The 22433-nt window shown below is 38.8% G+C and overlaps 1 protein-coding gene across 2 annotated transcripts in view; it reads left to right on the forward strand.

Annotated features, from left to right (window-relative positions):
* The window catches only part of LOC130174394 (teashirt homolog 2), a 104144-nt gene that overhangs the window by 42369 nt on the left and 39342 nt on the right, over nucleotides 1-22433 (forward strand). Inside the window, exon 5 of one of the 2 annotated variants that reach the window (XM_056384173.1) lies at nucleotides 19713-19842. The gene's annotated coding sequence lies outside the window, so the exon portion shown is untranslated. Of the gene's footprint in view, nucleotides 1-19712; nucleotides 19843-22133 lie in introns of those variants that run through there. The other variant, XM_056384172.1, reaches the window with a different exon arrangement.

The raw sequence follows: 22433 nt of genomic DNA on the forward strand, positions 1-22433 counted from the left end.
CATGATTTCTCCAAGGTGCAAGAGCTGCTGGGGTGCAACTGTCTGCTATCGCTGGCAGATAAAGTCATGTGATAAGATATTTGATGGCAACTTACAAGTTCTTTATGCCTACCACAGAGCCTGAGGTGGGGGGTTTGGGGGGGACAGAACAACACCAAGCGTTCCCCATACTTCAATATTAACCGGGCATCATGATTGCCAGACATATTGAAGAGACAAGAAATTCAAATGAACCTCTCTCTCCCTGTGATAAGACGATCTGAGTCCTTGTGAAAGATGAGCTATGGCTATTTCTGGAGAACGAAGTGCTCGGTCTCGCCACAGGGCAAACCCTGAATAGCCAGGGTTGGAATTACTTGAAAAGAAGGACTGGCTGATGTACTTGGCACTTGTCATTGAAGGAGTGTCTTTTGTTCACAACGCCATAGATCTCCATCTGAAGGAAACTGTACAAAAGAGGTCGTGTATTTGTGAATCCTTTTGTGAAAAATTAACAGAGGCATGTTGCAAGGGGAGAAAGGGGAGACTTGTCAGAAAATTCATTTTGCAGTATCTCATCTGAATTTACTGTTTAAATTTGGGGGGGGGGGGCCTGGCTTGTATCACCCCCCACTCCCTCCCCTAGTGCATCATTTTTTCCTTCTCTCCAAATGTCCGTGTCTTGGATGGCTGTTGAAAAGAGAGTAGTCACCATAGCTAATTTATGTTGCGGGTTGGGTGTACACAAAGTGTGAAGGATGGGGAACTATGCACATGTGGACGTCCCTTTATTGCATCTGACAGAGACGACTTCTTTCTGATGTCATCCCTCTGTGCATGTGGGAGTCAGTGAAGTTCACATTGTTTCCCAGCAGAGGAGTTGCACACACACACACACACACACACACACATGCACACACACACTAAGACATCATCAATTTAATACTTCCTTCAAGGGGAGCTGTGGTTTTATGTCTTAAAAGAGTATATGGTAATTCAGGCCAAGATAGATTTTACTCAGGTAATTTGATAAATGTGTTAGAATTTGCAAAACTTTTCAGCTCAAAAATGCATCCAATTTAGTTTTTGTCACTTAAAGGCCCGATCTGTGATCTATTGACTAACAATTTATATCTTTCAAATGATCTTTGTTTAGTTTTTAATGTATTTTAATGCCTTAAAAGGTTGTTTACGTCAATTAAGTTGGGAAATTATGTTGGTTATTTAAATTATAAGTCGGTTTTTAATCTATTAATCAAAGACCTCAGTTGTTTCTGAGAATATACATTTATGTGAGCGAAAAAAAAATGACTGATTGTGGCTTTAATGGCCCTCCCCCGTCACAATTTATGTTACATGAAGCAGATTTCTCAAAGGTAACTCGGCGGGGGGAAGTTCTTGCTCAGATTTACTTTAGTTCCCATGTGCTGTGAACCAGACAGGCTTTTATTTATGGGGAAAGTTTTGTGCTGCAATGATTATAATTTTGACACTGAGCCATAATCCAGTTTGGAAATGAATCAAATCTAATGGTTTAGTCGATGTCTTACATTTCCTTTTGATCTATCTGATCCCGTATGAGTACAATAATGTTAGTAATGATAATAATAATAACAATTAATATGGTTATTATTATTATTGCTTTGTTTTCATCTTTAATTGTGACTAGGCTGACCCAAAAAAAGACACAGGAGAACAAATGAAGAGGGAGCATCTGAGGGAAAGTAATGAAACGTCTTTCAACAACACTTTGTCTCTGTTCCTTTGGCCAAGTCTGGGATACCTATTAACACTCCCTTTAAATTATTCATTCTGATGGATAAAACACCTCCACAATTAATTGCATGTGAGCCACCCAACCCCCTTAAATCCTGTTGAAGAGGCTGAATTTCACAGCATGCTCTCGTTAAATGTATAATTTCCTTACACTGGACTTTTAAATATGGAGCTGACTGAAAAAATAATAACTTCCACTGTAAGGTACTGTATGTAAATACAGCAAAAATGGACGGTGGCTGATTAATAGGCACATATATGAAATATCCTCTCTTCATCAGGCCCCCCTTCTGTAATAATACATCTTGAGGAGAAAGAAAGGGAAACGAGAGACGCCCCTCTGATATGAAACTTTCCTATCGTTTGTATATTCTGTTTCATGGACATCACTTCAGAGCAAATGAGCACCATACTTCTCGCGCGCTCATGTAAATTACATCAGATTCCCAACCTTGCGCCATCCACTGTGAAAACGACATTCAATGTTATGTATTAATCATATATATCATCAATATATGCAGTGTTAATTGTCCTACTTCTTTAAGAAAAGAGAGATCTGGGGAACATGTTTCAGTTTGGGGAGGTCTCCTCTGTCTCACTTGTTAATTTGTAGACAGTGTGTACCATCATTTCATTTACTAACTCCTCATTCATGTTTGATTTTATATGAAGTTTTGCTCTTAACTTTCCGAGCTTAACTGTTGTTCCCACTGGGAGAGGAATGGGTAACACATTTGTGCATCACAGTCAAAGATTAAGTGGTTCGAAACTGCAGTATTGATGCAGGATACGAACATAAAGGCAGACTGATGGCTGCTACTAAACTGATGTTAGTGGCAGTATTGACATATTTGGACAATGCAAACTCTGAGGCAAAAAAAAAAAAAAAAAGTCATGCTGTAAGCACTGAGGGTAAATAAGCTTTGTGTTTTTGTAAAAGTCTTGTGTGCAGAAGCTCATCCAGGAAGGAGAGTGTGCTGCCCAGCTATTTATTGCTGTGCTGCTGAATGCAACGCCAGCTCAAAAGGCTTCAAATCATCGGGGAGATTGTTAGGCTTCTGTGAAAATTACGGAAATGCAGGGGAAATGGATGAGCAACACTTCATAACAATTAATCAGAGCCCGCTGATTAATAAAGTTCATTTTTTATTCTCGATGATTCAGGGGATTATCAAAAGGACACTGTCCTTGTCATTTTGATTAACAAACCCATCCTCGCTCTGGAAGAGGACGCGCTGAAGGGAGACGCTTTCTTTCGCCCATAAAATAAATATTGAATGAGAATATTAACTCGTTAACCTTGACAAGTATTTGTAATTTTCATAAGGGGGTAAACTAGCAGATTCAGCACAAAAAATGCTGTGGGGGTTTGAGAAAAGGCACGGGAAGAGGGGCGGGGGGACGACAACACACAACAAATTAGAGAGAATGAAGAATGCTACTGCATGAATCCTGTCATTTTTATGGGCTGCAATGATTAATTTGTTTGTTCAAATTCTCAATTAAGCCAGGAGGAACTGGCAGAATTAGAAAAAGGAGAGCAGTGCAGTGTTGTCTTGGCTTTGCAAGCACCCTAGGGAGATATAGCCCTACCTGATCTCAGGTCATCAGGCTATTCTGCAGACAGCTCACACAGCCCGGAGCAGGGGTGTGGTGTGGTGTGGTGTGCGTCTTCAGGATTCATCTCAAACAGCACAGAAAAAAAAAAAATGTAAATCAAAATATTTCCTCAGCCCCACCACCCCCCACTCCCCCTCCCCCTCCCCTGATAAATCATTCTGCCTTTTCCTTTCATTTGTCCAGGTCGCCTTGTCAAGGGTAATGCCCTTAAAATGTCAATTGTCAGTGTGAGCATGCATTGCATTAGATATAAAGTACAGTTCAGCACACACAAAAACAGCAGTCAGTCGCAGTGTTATACAGAAAGAAATAAAATATGGAGCTTGCACTTCCCTTTTCCCTGGAGGCCCCGTGCACTTATTATTTGTCAGAGTGACAGATGTTTTTCAAATGACGGTGTCTCATGTGTGCTGAACTTCTACCAAAGCCCTACCGTGAGAGACTGTGGGACGCTATACACCATCTGATGGTGGAAACCTCCATGGACTGAATCCCTGTGCTGCGAGGCTTTCTGCAGGGACGTCTTAACAGCAGAGGAAGAAGAGGTTTTCAGGGGTGGTCTGCAGAGGTAATCGCAGCACTTTACTTAGCAACAGCAAACCTTGGACCTGCGCCTGCCTTACAGTACAGCAAAATAACGCAGCGCCACAGAAACTCTGAATCTCAGAGTTGGATTTGCTTATTGAATCTGCCGAGTGCTGTGAATTTGTTTTTGGTGGCTGCAGCAACAAATATTATTTACAGCGCAGACATGAATATTAATATGGACAGAAAACGAATTTTCAAGTAACTCTTGCGACTGCTCAGTTCCAGAAACTGAGGCAGAAAGAAAGAGGTCATTTTACGACGTGCATTTTTGAAACTGCGTGTGGAAGGTAGATACTCAGGTAGCATCAAAGAGCTATAATAGAGTGGTCAGCCCAGCACAGGGAGGGTCAGCATTCAGTCTCACCTTTTAGCTCAAACCAAAAAGGATCAACATGGAGCATACTGCGCATTAATTTTACTACAGACATTTGTGAGAGTTTTACTAATCAACCAGACACACTGCACGGCTCCTTTAACAACATATAACCTCTGAAATACAGAACCACTTGTGTTTTAAAATACATGAACTTTACTTGAGGATATCCCAAAAGCAAATATACTATTTTTGTTCCATTACATTTATGTAACATCTGCAGCACGTTTGTAAGGGTAAATTTACTAAATGGAAATGGAAATACCTGTGAAGCAGCACAGAGAGTTAATCACAGCAAGTGTAGCTGGATCACTGACTCTTAGCTGACCCACTGAGGTGTGGACAAAGTGTCGAGCCTGTGCTTCCTTTTATGACACAGTGCATTTAAAATCAAATACTACATTGTGTTTATATTATCTCTTTATTAGATCACTTCCACTTTTTGCTCAGTAAAGTATTTGTTTACCTCTATAGCCGTATTGAAATCAAACAGAAGGATATATCTTGTACATTCAAGTGTAACTTGTCAAAGAAAAAAAAAAAGAGAGAGAGAGAGGGCTATTCTACATACACTGCAAATTCTCCAAGCGAAATTGCAACTCTTTATTGTGTTTACAACCATTATATGATTTTTGTAATGAAATCACAGTGTGTTTTCCGGACCAGTGGGTGCTTTTAATAGTGTTGGCCACCTTTCTTTTTCCAATTCAAGGTGTCCTCTATAGAGTATGTATATCCAGAGCAGCAGCATTGACTAGAGCCAGCACTTGTGAAGCGAAAATGCTTATTAGTCAAACAGTCCCCATCGGAATAATGCCACGGTCAGCCAGTGGTGAGGGATAACTCTGTGCGGATGACACTCTGGAGCCTATTCTGTAGGGGATCTGCTTTACTACAGCACGCACAAACATGATGTATGGACACACAAGCAGAGAAGCATCATGGGAGCACACAGTGGAGGCGCTGCGGATGAGTTACTGTAGCGAGAGCAGTGCTCGCATTGAACGTGCTCTTCAAAACAACGACAGTATGTTCTAGTTTCTGTTTAACGATCCATTTGCCCCCGCAACCTTGATCAAAATCTGTCGGCAAAAATTAAGCAGTTATAAATGAATATGAAATGGTCATATATGATGTTAAAGCCTGTGGTCACAGAATCTCTTGAATTCTTGTGGTCAGGACAAAAAAAAAAAAAAAACACCCAATATCATTTTGCCATTTGCCTTTTTTATGTCCAAATGACTAAAGGCCTGATTATACAAGAAAGTGGCACAGCGACATTCATCCTGTGCTAGAAGCTTGGTCCGGAGTGGACTACTTGCAGGGCTTGTTGTTGTACTACTGTAGCTGTTGAGCTAATGGCTAGCAGGCTGGAAACATGCTAGCACTAGTCAACCACAGCTGTTCTCTGAGTTTCCATTTTCTCTGTACTGGACTGTTAACTCCCACTTGGTATTTTGTCCTTGGCATTTTTTGTTTATTGATATTTGCACGCACATATTCTGCATAAAACCAGATAATAGAAATAAAACATAAGTGTGGATTGGACAAGTCAAGAGGTCAACAGGCAAGTATGTTGGACCAACCTTCAAATTAAGTAAAAAAAAAAAAAAAAAATCCAAACTAATAGATATATAAATGTGAAAAGTGCAAGGTAAATAAATGACAATAAGAAATACACAAAATTTATGAAAATAAGGACACATAAAAGTTGAAAGATTTAATTGAACTTGAATTTTTTTAATTATAGCGAGCGTGTGTACTTTAGCATTCCACATTTTAACACCACAGTACCTGAATATCAGCCACTCTTTGTTTTGTAAAAAGGAAGATGTAGACATTCAACCCGTCTTTTAGTATGGAAATCTACATCATTTCAATTATATTATTTCTACATTTTAGTAAAGAGTTGTTCGAAGGGGATAAAGCTCTGAGCTAACTAGCTTGCCTAGCTAGCATTATCTGTGATTTAGCAAGCTTGTTAGCTTGGTTGCTAAAAAAGCAATAAGTTCACACAGTTTATTTAAAATGCTGCATTCATGCCATCGACTCCTCTCTCAGCTGTCTGTAAACCACGCCACTTTTGTGGATACAGTTTATACTCCAGCAGTTTGATTAGCAACACAGCTAACATAGCTTCCTTCATTTTGGACTCTCTGTTCCCTCAAAGGCCAGCTCTGTCAGGATGGCTTGCTATCGGTCAACGTCAAATTTGTGTGTCAAACTTCACCAGAAAATGATGCAACTTTACTTTGTCTTAGGACTGAATCCACTGATTGTAGTGATTTGAGTGAAATTAAGTGATTCAGCCACAAAACTCTGCTGTTTTTGAAACGCTGGTGTGAGTGGGTCTTAACAGAGTTATATTTAGTCTGACTTTCATTGCCAGAGCTCTTCAGGTTTAATACAGAAAGGTTTGTCAAAGTATCATATATTTATGTGGAACATTTGCTGCGTAGGGGGAAGGGGAAAATCAATTTCCCACCCCTCTTGATAATTGATCGTTTTTTCTGAGTGTACTGGGAAGATGACATGCCAGGTCTATCATATTTTGAATGGTAGTAAAACAGTCAACACCTGCTTATCTATCTATCTATCTATCTATCTATCTATCTATCTATCTATCTATCTATCTATCTATCTATCTATCTATCTATCTATCTGTTACATTCATCATATATTTAAACATATAAATGTAAATTAACTGCTTTTCTGCATCCCTACAATAAAATATGGTGACGTATAAAACAATAGAAAACATTCATCAGATACAAGGTTACATACTTTACTGATTTAATTCCTTATCTCCACTTAACAGTCTCTGAGACACCTTATCATTAGCCAGTAAACCTTCTCAAAATAAATCCAATCCCATAAATCTACCTCTGAAGGAATCTGATACTTTTAAAAAGTGACAGCGACTGACCTTGAGATTTATTTTTGTCACACCAGAAACTGTCTCCCTCAGCAACGAGAGATGTGCCTGTCCAGATGGTTTTGTGTGGCATCGTCTTGCTAATTGTCAGTGATGCCATCAAAGGGATGTAGCAGACCTGACAACTTAGCTGATGAGCAATAAGATGAGTATGAGGGGGGAAATTAGAGCCAAAAACATGTGACAGTTATTCTGTGCAGCCTACCTATGCTTTTAAGCTCTTTAAAATAATTTGGCTCCCTTTGTTTCCTGCATTTGTCAGACTAGAATAGAGGAAGAAAAGAAGGCTATTATTATTAAACTGGGGTTCAAAATAGTCATTACTGTGTAATTATTATGTCTAACTACATGATACAAGCTATAAATATCTCTGAAAATATAATAATGCAGAAGGAATAGGTGCATAATAGCATGCTGTATTAAACAGGCCTCTGAACACTGTCTCTATGGTAATAATATGTTACATGTTTTTTTGAAGCTATCACCTGTCTAAGTTCGCTTTAAAGTTGAATAGGCTGCAGCGCAGGAGCACAGCGGTACGTCCCTGGTGACTGTAAAACATGCAAGACAAAACATATGACACAGGGGATGATCCTGACCTGAGACTGACATGTGCTAAAGTACATTATAGTCATTGCCAGGATAAAGGTCACATTGACTCCTGTTATAAATTGGACAGGACAGCTCCAGCATACATGGAGTGTCAAGTGTGAGGAGGTCTGAAAGAAAATCCCTCGGATGTTTCAGGACACACACACACACACACACACACTCATGCTCACAGGCGGACAGATAAAAGTGTCTACATCTCGCTCTCATTTGTGATTAGCGCACTTAATCATCACATTAAAGGAGAAGTCCGCGCTAAGTTCATCATATAATGGAGATGCGGGGAGTGAGATGCAGGCTTATGTTTTTTCCCGTCTTTTGCTACAGACCTGCTTGTGGTCATCAAAATAATGCAGAGAGGTGGGATACAAGTTAAAGTTCAGGGTTTATTGTTGCTGCTGTTTATGCAGTTAATGATTAAATTCACAGTTTCAACCGTTCTGTTGCAGAAAAAAAAGTGTGTATATATATATATATATATATATATATATATATATATATATATATTTACATGTTAATTTGAGGAGTAATAGTCTTTTGACTAAGAATACCCTGCCTGGAACAGCAGCAAGCACAAGAACAGACTTTTGCTCTGAGATACAAAGGGAAACAACTTGAAAGGAAATAAGCAAATGAATGCAATGCCTCATTAGGCGGGTTTTATTTGACCGTAGCCAATTAGAGAGCATCTGTAATTTAAAACAGTCAACCTAAAAAAAGACTCAACGAAGAACACGTTTCTCTCATGGGACTGAATCCTTTGCCTTGTTTTCATTCAAATTATTATTTTTTTTTCACCAGTGACATTTTTCTATTTGACCGAATATGAATAATCCACAGAGGACACTTGAGTTCAGAGATATGCAGATAGTCGGCCTACAGTAGGAGTTTATAAGTTGAGATGAAAGAGCAGGTCTGAGGGATTTGAGGAGGTCAAGGTTATGTGCTGATGTGCTTTGGCCTCGCTCTCAGCTGGCTGCTGCTGACTTGTTTTGCCTTTGCTTTTCGTGATCAATATTTCTCCCTCTGTCTTAATCAACGACCCGCTGAGGTATTTGCGGGCTGTTACCTTAATGACACAAAGGCGCAGTCTGAAAACAGAGCTGCAACCCGGGCAAGACTGACAGCTGGTTTAGCTATGAATCACACCTGAGTGCAGATTAACGCTGCGCTCCTCACAAACAGAGACAGCACCGAAATACTGATAGGGAGAGGTAGACTCTGAGGCTTCGTGTGAGCGATCCGCATCAAAAGATATGACCAAAACAAGAACCCGACTGCTTACTTTGCAGGGGGAGCCTCGTGAAAAATAGTAACACCTGTATTGCTTATACTGGTTGTTAAGCATTGGAATAAAATTTTGTGCAATATGCATAACCAAATGCTGGAATAATGAGCCATCTGTATGTGTGGTCCCTTCCTTGGAGATGCCAAGAACGGCACCATCTGTGATGCAGCTACCAGCTGTTTTCCTTCTTATTACATGTTTATTAAAAGCTGAAGTTGTCCTCTTCAAGAAGAGGAAAAGAGAGCATGGGTGGCAATGTTGGTTATCTGATTGCCTCCATCTCCATTAGAAACAGACTTGAGCTCTGTTCCTGGTCCTATAAAAATACACTAACTGTTTCAACAGAACAGAGGGAGTGCTAATTAAATACTCCTTCTTTTTCATCAGCGACTCACAGGAAATTAAGAGAACAAACACAAGATTGACTGGCAGCAAAGCAACAAACATGAAAGAGGATGAATGAATCTAATCCACAAGGACTGGAAATAAATAAATAAACAATGTCACTTACCCCACCTTCACTTAGCCCTTTGGGTTTGTATTTCAAAATCCCTCAGCAGGGTTTACGCGTCTTTTCTATTTGCATTGTTTTCAATTTTCAAAACCTATTAGCAAGATATCGATCGACCACAATTGAGCATTTATGCACAGCAGGCAACCTACATCCCTCAAGTCAGAATCAGATCACATCTCCCATAATTGAGGGTGGCAGAACTGCAGACCACCCTCTGCAACTGTCAACAAATTTCAGGAGCTCAAACTAAGATGCGTCAGGGATGCATCCTGCACCGAATGATGGACACTGAGAAGGAGAACTGGAAATGTCCATCAGCATCCTCTGCCATGTGCTGAACAAGACAGGTCAGGTCTGAATAGACACTGACAAACCCAGGGTGGACACACTGTCGACACAGACTAAAGCAATACCAAGGGACAAGTGACAGGCTGCTCTGATGCCTTACCTAACTGCAGAACATGCAAGCGGGGGGAGGTAAAAAAAAAAAAAAACGCACAGTGAAGTGGACACCCACGTGCACGCGCGTGCATATAGAAAGACCGGCTTCACAAAAGGAAGATTTAGAAAACTAACTTCGCAAGTAGCGTTGAGCGTAATTTGAAATTGTAAAAATGCAGAAGACGCTCTGTGTTAATGTGTGATGATATTTGCAAGTGCAGAATGTAGTCTAAGATAGCAAATTGATATTTCTGACAGTGCATCCATTTCTGAGGTTAGCGTGTTCACTCTGCTCAGTGCTCAATAAAACAAACAAAATGCCCTCTATTTCTGTATAAACAATTACCTGCCATAGTTTGTAACCTTATTGGATCGAGTGAAATGTTTGAAATAAATCATTAAAGGCGCTGACAGGGCATTTATCTTCACTCTTGCTTTAATGCTCTGTGCACAACACTGGATGAAGTCAGTGAAGGGTGTGTTTTTTTTTTTTTTTTTTTGAGTAAGCTAGGCCCCATTGTGCCTCAGTGTGTGTGCTTGTAAGAGCAACGTTGCGTGTGTCAATCCTCCTGTGGAGCCATGTTCTCAAAGCTCTTCATTTTGAAATCAAGCATGAATAATTAAGCCATTTCACAAGGCTGCTTTAACGATATATTACATGAGAGGAAATAGGTCAAGCAGCAATGTTAGAAAGATTGTTTGAATGGGTGTTATTGGGTTAAAAAAGATTGTGAACAATACTTCCCTCCCTTCATGCCCCATATACTGTACTTACTCTGCAGAATGACTGACAGCTCCGGCCTTAGACTAATTTTCCTACAGATGCGAAAGCCTTTTCTGATAAGTTGTGTGTTTGCAGTGACGGTCGGGGTTACATCTGGGTCATACAGCCATTCCACCTGAGATAATCCATCAGCTTTAACCCTTCCACTGGGAGTGAGGCTTTGACAAGCAAAACAGACAATTACACTATTTAAATCTGTAGTTTTCAGTTTTTCTACCTTTTCAAACTTTATTGCTATAATTTCTGACAGACAAGAACGGATATTAAGAACATAAAGTATTTGAAATGAGTTTGCCGCAGCACATGAAAACGCAGCAAATAATCACATTATAATTATTGGAAAGAAATGTCTACAGGCCATAATATTGGGAAAAGCCTTGTATGTATACAGTATATTTAGAGCATCAGGGGTTTTTTAAACATTACTTACAGGTTTCTTATAGTGTAGGCGTTCGTCCTCACCTGGAATAAAGAACTCCTCTGCTGACATCAGAAGAAATTATTATACTTACCACCTTCACAATCCAATTTTTTTTCTCCTTTTTTAAAATTTCTATAGCGCCTGTAATTTATTGCACCAATAATAATTACACATAATTACACATCAATGATTTGTGCACATGGGAATACCACTGCATCTTGAGTAAAGATGTGTTCTAAGACCAATCTCTAACTCATGTTGCTCAGTGCATCTTTCAGATAATATTCATTACTTTGATATTAATCAATCTGTAATAAAAAAAACGTGTTCTTGCATTTACAAAATTTAACCTCAACAAACATGTTTTACCAGAATAGTCTCACACACAGGACCGATAAAGATATATACTTAAACTAGTTTTAATTGATTTGTTTTGGCCTCTTTGGGGCAGCACAGCAAGTTCATATGGATAACTGCTTAGCAAAGAGTAGCTTATTTACACATCGCAATATTTGCTCTGTTTTTAGCTCTGCTTTGGTCTCCACCAACTCCTGAGGGAAATGCCTGGCTCTTTAGCTGCTAAACTCTCTGTTCACCAGCTAGTCGCTAACTGTATCTGTCACCCTTTGACGCTAGAAATAGGGCTGGGTATCAAATTTTGATACTTTTATCGACCGACTGAATTGGCTTGATACTATCAAGGATTATAAAATCGATACCAAATTTCAATACATATGGAATAAATTAGTAAATTTAATCAGCGTCAAGTGAGCTAATATACATGTAGCATGCTGAGACCGAGATCTAATAATGCTGGGGCTTGGCTGTTTATTAACACAAACATGTTTAAGTGTGTAAAGAGACTGACATTAAAAATAAAACTAAAGTAAAACTACAATGTGCCCCGCAGTGTGTATTCTAATTTTCTTTTTTTTTAAAGTAGATTTGATGAAATTTGTATCGAAAAAAGTTTCGTTAGAATCGGTATTGAAGTGGGAGTGAACCAAAACCATAATATTGCCGTAAAACCAAAACATTGAGCTCCAAGACGCTAAGATGCCCTTTGTGGGTTTGTCACTGAGAGCGAGCCCTTTCATTTTACACATAGTCATCTCCCCCATTGTTCATATAAAATATTGATCAGAGCAGCTTTAATAAAACTACATAAAAAAAAATCATTTCTTGTTTTGATGAGCACACGCTACATACATTATACAGACTGACACAGATTGCGACTAACTTGCACAATTTGACACACAATGAACCAATGAGATCACTGTTACTGCAGCGTGCGTGGGGACCTTTACTCACATTATATACACAATATACTGGGACATTTTGTGATGCACAAAAAAGCCTGCAGCAGCACCGAATCAAAAGTACTCACCAGAATAATGGAATAAGAGAGCAGGAAGTGTGAGGTATTAACACCTGTCAAGAATAGAACGACAAGTACCCACTTGTCAACTACCAGCACTAGGTACAAATATCACAATGGTGTCTGTGTCTCTATAGTACACTATAAAATTGTGAAAAGGAGTAAGTTCTGACTGATGTAAAAAAATGCTCCAATGATCTCTGTCATCTGTTACATTCAGCCCCGAGGACAAACACGCGGAGTCCCACAAAGCTCCTTTAACTGCGCTTTCAACAACAACAACAACAACACTCACATCAGCTTGTTCAGCCTCACCTACTTTTAACTAAACTGTGTTCTCCTCCTCACACAGGACGGGACCACATACTATTGTGTTTATAATCGTGGTACCCTCCGCTTCTCGGTGTTGTCGAATGAACTGAAATCATCTCTAACATACCTGTAAAAAAATTTGAGTCTGTTTCTGGAAAAGTGGAAAAAAATCTACAACCAAGGCATCATATCAAAACGTGTTCAATGTTGTTTGTATCTGTTTATATGATCACAGATGACTCACATCCTGTTTCATGTGATTTGTTTTATTCCCCAACGTTGAAACAAGCTCATATTAGGCCTGCGTTATTATATTGCTGAAATGTCGTCCTGCTCTGGAAAATATTTTATTTTTAACTGCTTGTCAATCACACACATTTTTTTTTTTTTTTAGACATCCTCTGAATCTGTAATAGCTCTTTGTTTTTTAGCTTTGGTAAGTTTTCACAAGCATTTACATGAGTTACATCTTAAAATCAAGCATCTGCTTTTGACTGTATGCATATGTTGTTGTTCCACTTTGAAAATTATGAAACCAGACTTCAATCACAGGCTGTCCATTGTACATGAAATTTCATCTTTGGATTAAAGACAGGTTTGGATTTCCGAGCCCATCCTCCTTTTATCATGACTACAGCATTATAATTAGACTCCCTATTGTCAAACGACTGTGTAACTAAATGGTTCGACCGCATGAAATGAATGAGGCCAGTGTTGTGAGATTGGAAACAGTCTTAGGTCCAGATTTTTGCTCACATGGATAATTGTCCGGTGTAGATCCATAAAAAAAAAAAAAAAAAGCTTGTGTGTTTTTAACCCTTATGCCCTCCTCGGGCATTTTTGTACATTTTTCTCAACTTTTTTTTTTGATTTGATGATCATTTTGGCTGTGTTACAGCTTGTGGCATAAATTTTTGCAGGAACTTTTCTTTTTAGTAAAATTTTTGAAATCCAATGTCTTTTACTCAGACATGTCTTTTATACTCTATTGATGCATTTTGCACCCTCTGGACACCCTCGTGGCCAAAAATGTACACGCACAAAAAACTGCTTTTAAATCATCATACATCAATATTTTTTTTTAATTTTTTTTCATAAATCAAATAAACAACTTCAAACGTGCTCAAAACTACCAAACATTCTATCATTTTAAGGATTTTAACCCTTTAAATGCCAGTTTAATTCTTTGCATTATTTGATTATTTATTACAAACAAACACATAAAACTAATTATTTTCCATATAATAAATAGTAGGGGGATGAGGCTTTGGTGGTGATTAGAGTCTTGGATATGTCAAAGATTAGCAACAAAATTGATTTGATTGCATTAGTATTTTTTACGTAGTGTCAGATTTAAAATTTACTACCCTCTGGACACCTTCGTGGCCAAAAATGTACACGCACAAAATCTGCAATAAAATCCTCATACATCAATATTTTTTTCTGCTTTTTTTTCATAAATCACTTGAACAACTTCAAACTTGTTCAAAACTACCAAACATTCAATCATTTTCAGGATTTTAACCCTTTAAATGCCAGTTTAATTCTTTGAATTATTAATTATTTATAAAAAAACCCACCAAAATCTAATTATTTTCCATATAATAAATAGTAGGGGGATGAGGCTTTGGTGGTGATTAGAGTCTTGGATATATCAAAGATTAACAAAAAAATTGATTTGATTGCATTAGTATTTTTTATGTAGTGCGAGATACTCCCTCTGGACACCTTCGTGGCCAAAAATGCCCCATTGACTTCCATTAAAACCACATTTTTTAATCTCACTGCCCTTACAGTATAAAACCATGCATTCCATTATGTCAGTGTTTCATTTTGAAGAAAAGTAGTGATATTTGACATTTTTACTGTATTGCACCATATTCAACCATTTTCCCATTGTAGGCCAATGCATGAAATTCTTGTATTTTTACCTGTTATATTATGGAGCCATGTGACTACCAGGGGGCCCCAAGAGTTACTTTTGTGTGTGTGTGTGTGCGTGTGTGTGTGTGTCTGTGTGTGTGTGTGTGTGTGTGTGTGTGTGTGTGTGTGTGTGTGTGTGTGCAGGTGTGTGCAAATCTGCAAGCACGCACTGATCATTTCAGGGGTGAAAAAAGGGCGTCTTTTGAGGGATGTGTTTCATGTGTCTTTGAAGAGGTGCTTGAGTAAAAACATGGCCTCCTTCCTTAGTACTCAAAAACAAAAACAACTGTTAGTGGGTATATGAAGAAGACACAAGCTTCGAGGGGGAGTCTGACACAGAATGACCACTGGAGTCCTCCACTTCTGTTAGTGCCGCTGATCCTTCCTCTGAAAGTGGAGAGGACACTGAGGATCCTGCCCATCCTAACACTGAGTTACAACGAAGAACAGGCAAGTCTGGTTTTCATCTCATGCCTAGATGCTGCGTTACATTCAGGCACCCACCCCTGGCATGCTCCCAGAGCCCACGAGATATGCCATATCAAGAATCCACGATGTGGCATCCTCTTTTGCCCTTTTCTTCACTCCTGACATGATCCAGCTGATTTTGCAAAACACAAATCTACAGGGGAGGCGTTCTGTGTCAGGATGGAGTGATATGGATGCAAAAGAGATTTGAGCGTACATGGGACTTCTCATCCTGGCAGGTGTGCACCGGTCCAAAGGGGAATCTACCCACAGCCTGTGGGAGACCAGTCCTCAGGGCCACCATGTCCCACAAACGATTTCAAATGATAAGCGCCAGCCTCCGATTCGATGGCCGACTCACCCATCCTTCTCGACACAAGCCACACAAAGTTTTCTGCTTTCTGGAATATGTGGGACAAGTGGACACAGCGCCTCCCACTCCTGTTCAATCCAGGGGACGACATCTGCTCGTAACCTTCAGAGTAGGGCTGGGACGATTATCCGACGTAATCGACGTTGTCGATTATAAAAATTATTCTACGTGGAATTTTAGTGTCGACGCGTCATGTAAAACCTCACAGGGTAAATGTTCATAGAACAAATCCAGAACTTTCTAATGGAATCGTTTATATCCATCGTCTTTGGTTTATCCGGATACAAGCGCAGCACACGGACTAGGACAACGCAGTGATGTAATTGAAGTCAGTGACTACGTGAATGATTTGCGTCTGTGTAATCTATTTGAACAACATGGCGGCGTCTACCAGCAGTAAGACAAAGCGTGTGGAGCAACACGCGGCAAAAAAGCCTCGCACACGGTCCTCCAAAGTTTGGGAATACTTTAATCTTGACACCAACGGTGCGCTAGTCTGCAGACTCTGCAAAGTGCATCTGGCATATCACTCTAGCACGAGCAAATAAAGAGGAAACACCCTGGTGCAGCGAAATTACTGTTAGGTTAATGAAAAAATAATCGTTACATTAGTTGAATAATCGAAAAAATAATCGCTAGATTAATCGTTTAAAGAATAATCGTTTGGGACAACCCTACTTCAGAGGCCGCTGCAAATTCCGGCAGTACATGCCCAGCAAGCCAGCGAAGTACGGGCTGAAAATCTGGGTCCCTGGTAGTCACATGGCTCCATAATATAACTGGTAAAAATACAAGAATTTAATGCATCGGCCTAAGACGCATGAAATACATCCCTCAAAAGACGCCCTTTTTTCACCCCTGAAATGATCAGTGCGTGCTTACAGATTCACACACACCATTCGAACACACACACACACACACATACACACGCACGCGCACACACACACACACACACAAAAGAAACTCTTGGGGCCCCCTGGTAGTCACATGGCTCCATAATATAACAGGTAAAAATACAAGAATTTCATGCATTGGCCTACAATGGGAAAATGGTTGAATATGGTGCAATACAGTAAAAATGTCAAATATCACTACTTTTCTTCAAAATGAAACACTGACATAATGGAATGCATGGTTTTATACTGTAATGGCAGTGAGATTAAAAAATGTGGTTTTAATGGAAGTCAATGGGGCATTTTTGGCCACGAAGGTGTCCAGAGGGAGTATCTCGCACTACATAAAAAATACTAATGCAATCAAATCAATTTTTTTGTTAATCTTTGATATATCCAAGACTCTAATCACCACCAAAGCCTCATCCCCCTACTATTTATTATATGGAAAATAATTAGATTTTGGTGGGTTTTTTTATAAATAATTAATAATTCAAAGAATTAAACTGGCATTTAAAGGGTTAAAATCCTGAAAATGATTGAATGTTTGGTAGTTTTGAACAAGTTTGAAGTTGTTCAAGTGATTTATGAAAAAAAAGCAGAAAAAAATATTGATGTATGAGGATTTTATTGCAGATTTTGTGCGTGTACATTTTTGGCCACGAAGGTGTCCAGAGGGTAGTAAATTTTAAATCTGACACTACGTAAAAAATACTAATGCAATCAAATCAATTTTGTTGCTAATCTTTGACATATCCAAGACTCTAATCACCACCAAAGCCTCATCCCCCTACTATTTATTATATGGAAAATAATTAGTTTTATGTGTTTGTTTGTAATAAATAATCAAATAATGCAAAGAATTAAACTGGCATTTAAAGGGTTAAAATCCTTAAAATGATAGAATGTTTGGTAGTTTTGAGCACGTTTGAAGTTGTTTATTTGATTTATGAAAAAAAATTAAAAAAAAATATTGATGTATGATGATTTAAAAGCAGTTTTTTGTGCGTGTACATTTTTGGCCACGAGGGTGTCCAGAGGGTAGTAAATTTGAGGAGGGCATAAGGGTTAAATGTTCTTGATCCACAGAGAGTTTGTAAATCTCATGATGTGAGCAGGTCTGTGAAGTCTGTGAGCCTGTGCTTGTTTGAGTTCACTTTGAACTCACTCTGCTCTTGAACATCGCTGTCTGTCAGTAGTTTGCTGGAGTCTATCGCCTTGTCAGAAAAATTGAAAGAGTCTAAGGTTTCTTTTCCTTGATAATGTTTGTATGGCAAAGCTCTATGTATAGAGTCATTATCTAGGCATTGTTTCCAGATTCATAGTTCTGACCTGTGAGTTGAGACCTGTAAATCTTGTTAAGAGAGTTAGTAACTAAACCACGGGTCTATGATGAACAAGCAGCAAATAGAATCCCTGCAAAGATAAACTGAAAATCTCATTCAGTCATTCACAGTTTTTAATCACTTGACCTGTGCGAGCTCAGATTCAACCAATTAGATATTTTTGAAATGTTAGAGTTGTAGAAGACAGACACAAATGTCAGAGATGAGCAAAAAAAAATCAAAAATAAAACCGCTTAATTGCACTGGCTGAAGCCAAAGTAAGAATCCAGGTTAATTTTGTCTTTAGGGTGGTTGTTGAGTACAGAAACAAATCTGTAAAACAGGAACATGAAGGTTCCTGAGTACACAGTTTGTCATAAAGAGAGAAACAGATTTTTTGTCATTATTAGATTTCTTGTTGGCCAACAAGCTGTAAATACAACATGTTAACACCTCATGAAGATGCTTTTGCAAACAGTTTTGTATTTATATATCCAGCAGAATCGGCACAGCATTCGCTGCTGCCATGTTTATGGCTCACTTAAGTCCAGTGTTCACTCTCCTTTCAGCTCTGTGTTTTGCTCTTAAACAAGTCTTTAGGAAGAATATCTGCTTCTATGCTCCACTATATGTTTACTGGCTGGTTGCTAACTTTGCCTGTCTGCCATCATCTACAGGACAGGTATCGTACAGTGTGTTTTTTTGTCTGCAGCGTCTAGACAGGACCCTGATGAGAGCAGTGACACTGAATGAAAACATGAATGCTGCGCACTGTAAAACCAGAAAAAGTTAAAAGCTGCTGAAATGCTCTGTAGAGCTGAGTGATCATTCTCTGTGGGTTCTTTTATTGACTGTAAAGTTATATACTGTAAATCATTTTAGATGTAATTAAACCTGCAGAGCTTTATCAGCAGCCCTGGTTTCCTAATTATGTGCAATTTAGTTGCATAAGTTATATCTAGACGCTGAAACTGGCGCTTCAGACCCTGATATCACACTGTCTGAATCTCCTGACAACTTTCTGTTTTGTCTGTCCTGTGCTTTTTCATCCCAGGTTACAACACTGACTCTCTGTGCAACGTAACACTCAAGGTTAAACTCCAAAAGCAGAGTGTCTCCACCTCTGAACGGTCCAGAATAGACTGTGAAGATGAATCGAACTCTCTCAAAGCTAAAAAATGATGAGGTCAAAACTCTGGCTGCCATCAAAAAGACACTTTCTGGAGCCTCTTTGTTGACAATAAATAAAAGGCTGATTTTGTCGACACTCCAGAAGTGCCATGGGTGACTTCCAAGGAATGTGGGCATATTTTCTGTTTCAGAGCTGACTGGAAATTGAGCTTACATGGGTGTAAAAGCTCAAACAAACATTCAAAGAATGCACAAACTCTGCTTCCTGTTCTTTGTCAGAGACACAGCTCCAGTTCTCGATGAGATACGAGATAAAAAAAAAAAAAAAATCACTTATCTGATTGCAGGCTTTTGGGAAACATCTGCTTGTGTGGGAAGATTTTCAAAATCTTTTTTTTTTTTTTTTTAATCAAATATATGATTTCAGTTTCACTTCAAGTTCAGTCGTCACACTCAGTTCAAGGTTCGCAGACATTAATTAAATTTCTTTCTCAGCATATGTGCAGCATGTTTCCTAAAAGCCACAGGTGGCTTTTAAAAAAAGCTCTAACAAGACATATGTTTGTCATATTTTGTTACAGCACAGCGCACTTAAGCGAGCCAGGTAGAGAACCGCAACCATGTGAGGGAGGAAAAGCTCATCAAGACTTACGGGATGACACATTCTACCATATGCATGTGGATGAACCTCTGACACTGATGCATGAACAGGTAGGTAAAAAGTTTGAAATTCAAGCGCTGGTCAGAAAGTTTTCCAGAAGCAGTTTGGTGAACAAAGGTGCGAGTGAGTCAGTGTGGCGATTCAGAAAGATGACGTAAGGATCCGGTGGAGAAAGGCCGTTCATAGTGGTGGGCGCTGGGGTAACGCCTATCACCGCACGCGCACGCTTTGTGTACACACCGGGTGCTAAGAGCTGTCAGACAGGTATGGCTCAGGCTTGATCTGAGCTGTGATTGATCGCACAGGTTCAGGTGGAGTTCACGGGAGGTCTCTGGTATCATTGGCAAAATGAGTGACAGACACAAAATAGGGTGATGGAATATTATCAGGAAGCCATTTGTAATGCGGGGCGAGCCTGGATCTCTAAGGGGTGTTGTCTCTCTGAAATGAAGTCATCCATCACCTCAACTTCATATTTGATTAGGTCATGAGTAGCTTTTAAAGAGGTAGAGAGGCTTTAGTATTGTGCTCTCACAATGTGATAACCAAAGATAGAGGCTGTACAGTAGAAATACTGAGTTTTTTAAAAGTATTTCAATAAAAAAAATACTTATAGAAGCATTTTACTACAGCAGGGTCAGTTAAACTAACAATTTATCATGTCTGTGTTTTGCAAAATCTTATTCTGTGCACATAACTGTTGTAAAGGGAAAATTCTTTCTCTCTCAAAAGCAGTGGAGTAATATGAAACACCTCTGTATCCGCCACTGTGGAGGTAAAATACTACAAAATTGACTTTACTTTCCAGGAATAAGATTAAAGTGAAATTATTTGTCGATTAATAGATTAGTTGATCGACGTCGTAATGAACCATTTTTATGACATGTTCATTTTTCAAGCAGAAATGTCAAACATTCTGTAGTTTCAGCTCCTCAGCTCTGAGGATTTGCTGCTTTTCTTTGGTTCATTCAACAGTAAAGGGGAGATTATAAGAGGTTCATTAGACAAAATAATCAATTTGATGACATCAACTTGGGGCTTAAGAAGACTATTTCATGACGTGTTAAAGACTAAACCATTTATTAGTGGTGGAAAGTGACAAAGTACATTTACTCAAGTACAGTTTTGATGTGTGTTTTGTGAGTATTTCCTTTTAATGCTGCTTTATACTTGAACTCCAGTAAATTTCAGAGGGAATGTTGTACTTGTTGCTGCACGAAAGCTTTAGTTATGCTACAAGTTAGTTTGCAGATTAATATTATTAACATAAACTAGAATCAACAAATAAACAATGATGTATTCTTACAGACTGAACGACCCAGCAGTATAAAGTCTAGTTAAAATAAGCCCCACCTTAACAGCATCAACCTTAAAATGATACCGTACATTAATCCAGTATTGATTATAATTAAATAATATAATAAATTACTCTGAAATGGACCATTCAGCATAATGAGGGCTTCTGGTACTTTAAGTATATTTTGATTTTTTAAAGTTTGAGTGCATGACTTTTACTTGGAACAGAGTATTTATTGTGGCGTTGCTGTTTATAATTAAGTCAAAGTTCTGAGTACTTCCACTGCCATGACCCAATTAATCCAGAACACAACTGGCAAATGAATTAATAATGGAAATAATAATTACTCTCAGACCTGGATTAAATAGTTAATAGTATATTTTCTGTTGGAATGATGCTTTTAATTTGAATACAATGTGAAACCAGTGAGAAAGGGAAAAGGGGATGAACTGAATGAGACTTAATGTGCTTTGATGGTTATGATGAGCACAAATAAATCTTTTAAATGAATCTTTTCAAATGTTTGGTAACCTTATCGTTTGCATTGTAATTATGTATTCAAATGCCAGATTGTAATTAATGCAAACATCTAATATTATTTTGAATCAAAAGATAATTGAAAAGTCACACACATGTAACCAGATTACACTGCTGAGATGTTGTTTCTGGCTATTTAAGTAATCAATTGCATTTTCAAACTAACTTCATCAAGCTTGAGCATATTTATCAGGCCTCCTATGTTGCATTTATTGTGGAGGGACAAAAAATCAGTGTATCTTGTTTTGTGTATAAAGCAGCTCAACAGCAGAGTGGCGAATAGATCATATCTGATTTTATAAGTAACGTGTTCGGATAAGTAGGATTTTCCTCACATGAATCATGCTACTCAGTCGCTCTTAAGCAATAACCAATAGTCGTGACTGCAGCGGTTCATTCATATCTGTTGGAAATCTTACAAACTTTATGTCTTTCAAACAGCGAGCAAAGCGGAAGCTGCAGGAAAGGCTCTAAAAACAAAACAAAAAAAAAAAGCCGCATGAAAAGACACGGAGCAGAGGGTGATAGAAAGCAGCAGCCCAGCAGCTCCCAGCCTGAGCTCCTGTCTCTTTTCCCTGGCCTCTGTTCCTTTAATAAACTCATGGTTATCTAGTGTAACAAATGTCTCGCTGCCATCATCAAGTCCAGGCGAGGAGGGAGGAGTTTTTAATGTTCAGTTTGTTCTATGGATCGATGTCTGCTGGCATCGCCTCTCCTCTCGCCTGCACCGTGCGTAATATACTGTACCATTACCAAACGCTTTTTACGCGCATTCCCTCCACATATTATCCACCGAAAACAGCCTGA

Source organism: Seriola aureovittata, chromosome 9, assembly GCF_021018895.1.
Source record: "Seriola aureovittata isolate HTS-2021-v1 ecotype China chromosome 9, ASM2101889v1, whole genome shotgun sequence".
NCBI classification, from domain to species: domain Eukaryota; kingdom Metazoa; phylum Chordata; class Actinopteri; order Carangiformes; family Carangidae; genus Seriola; species Seriola aureovittata.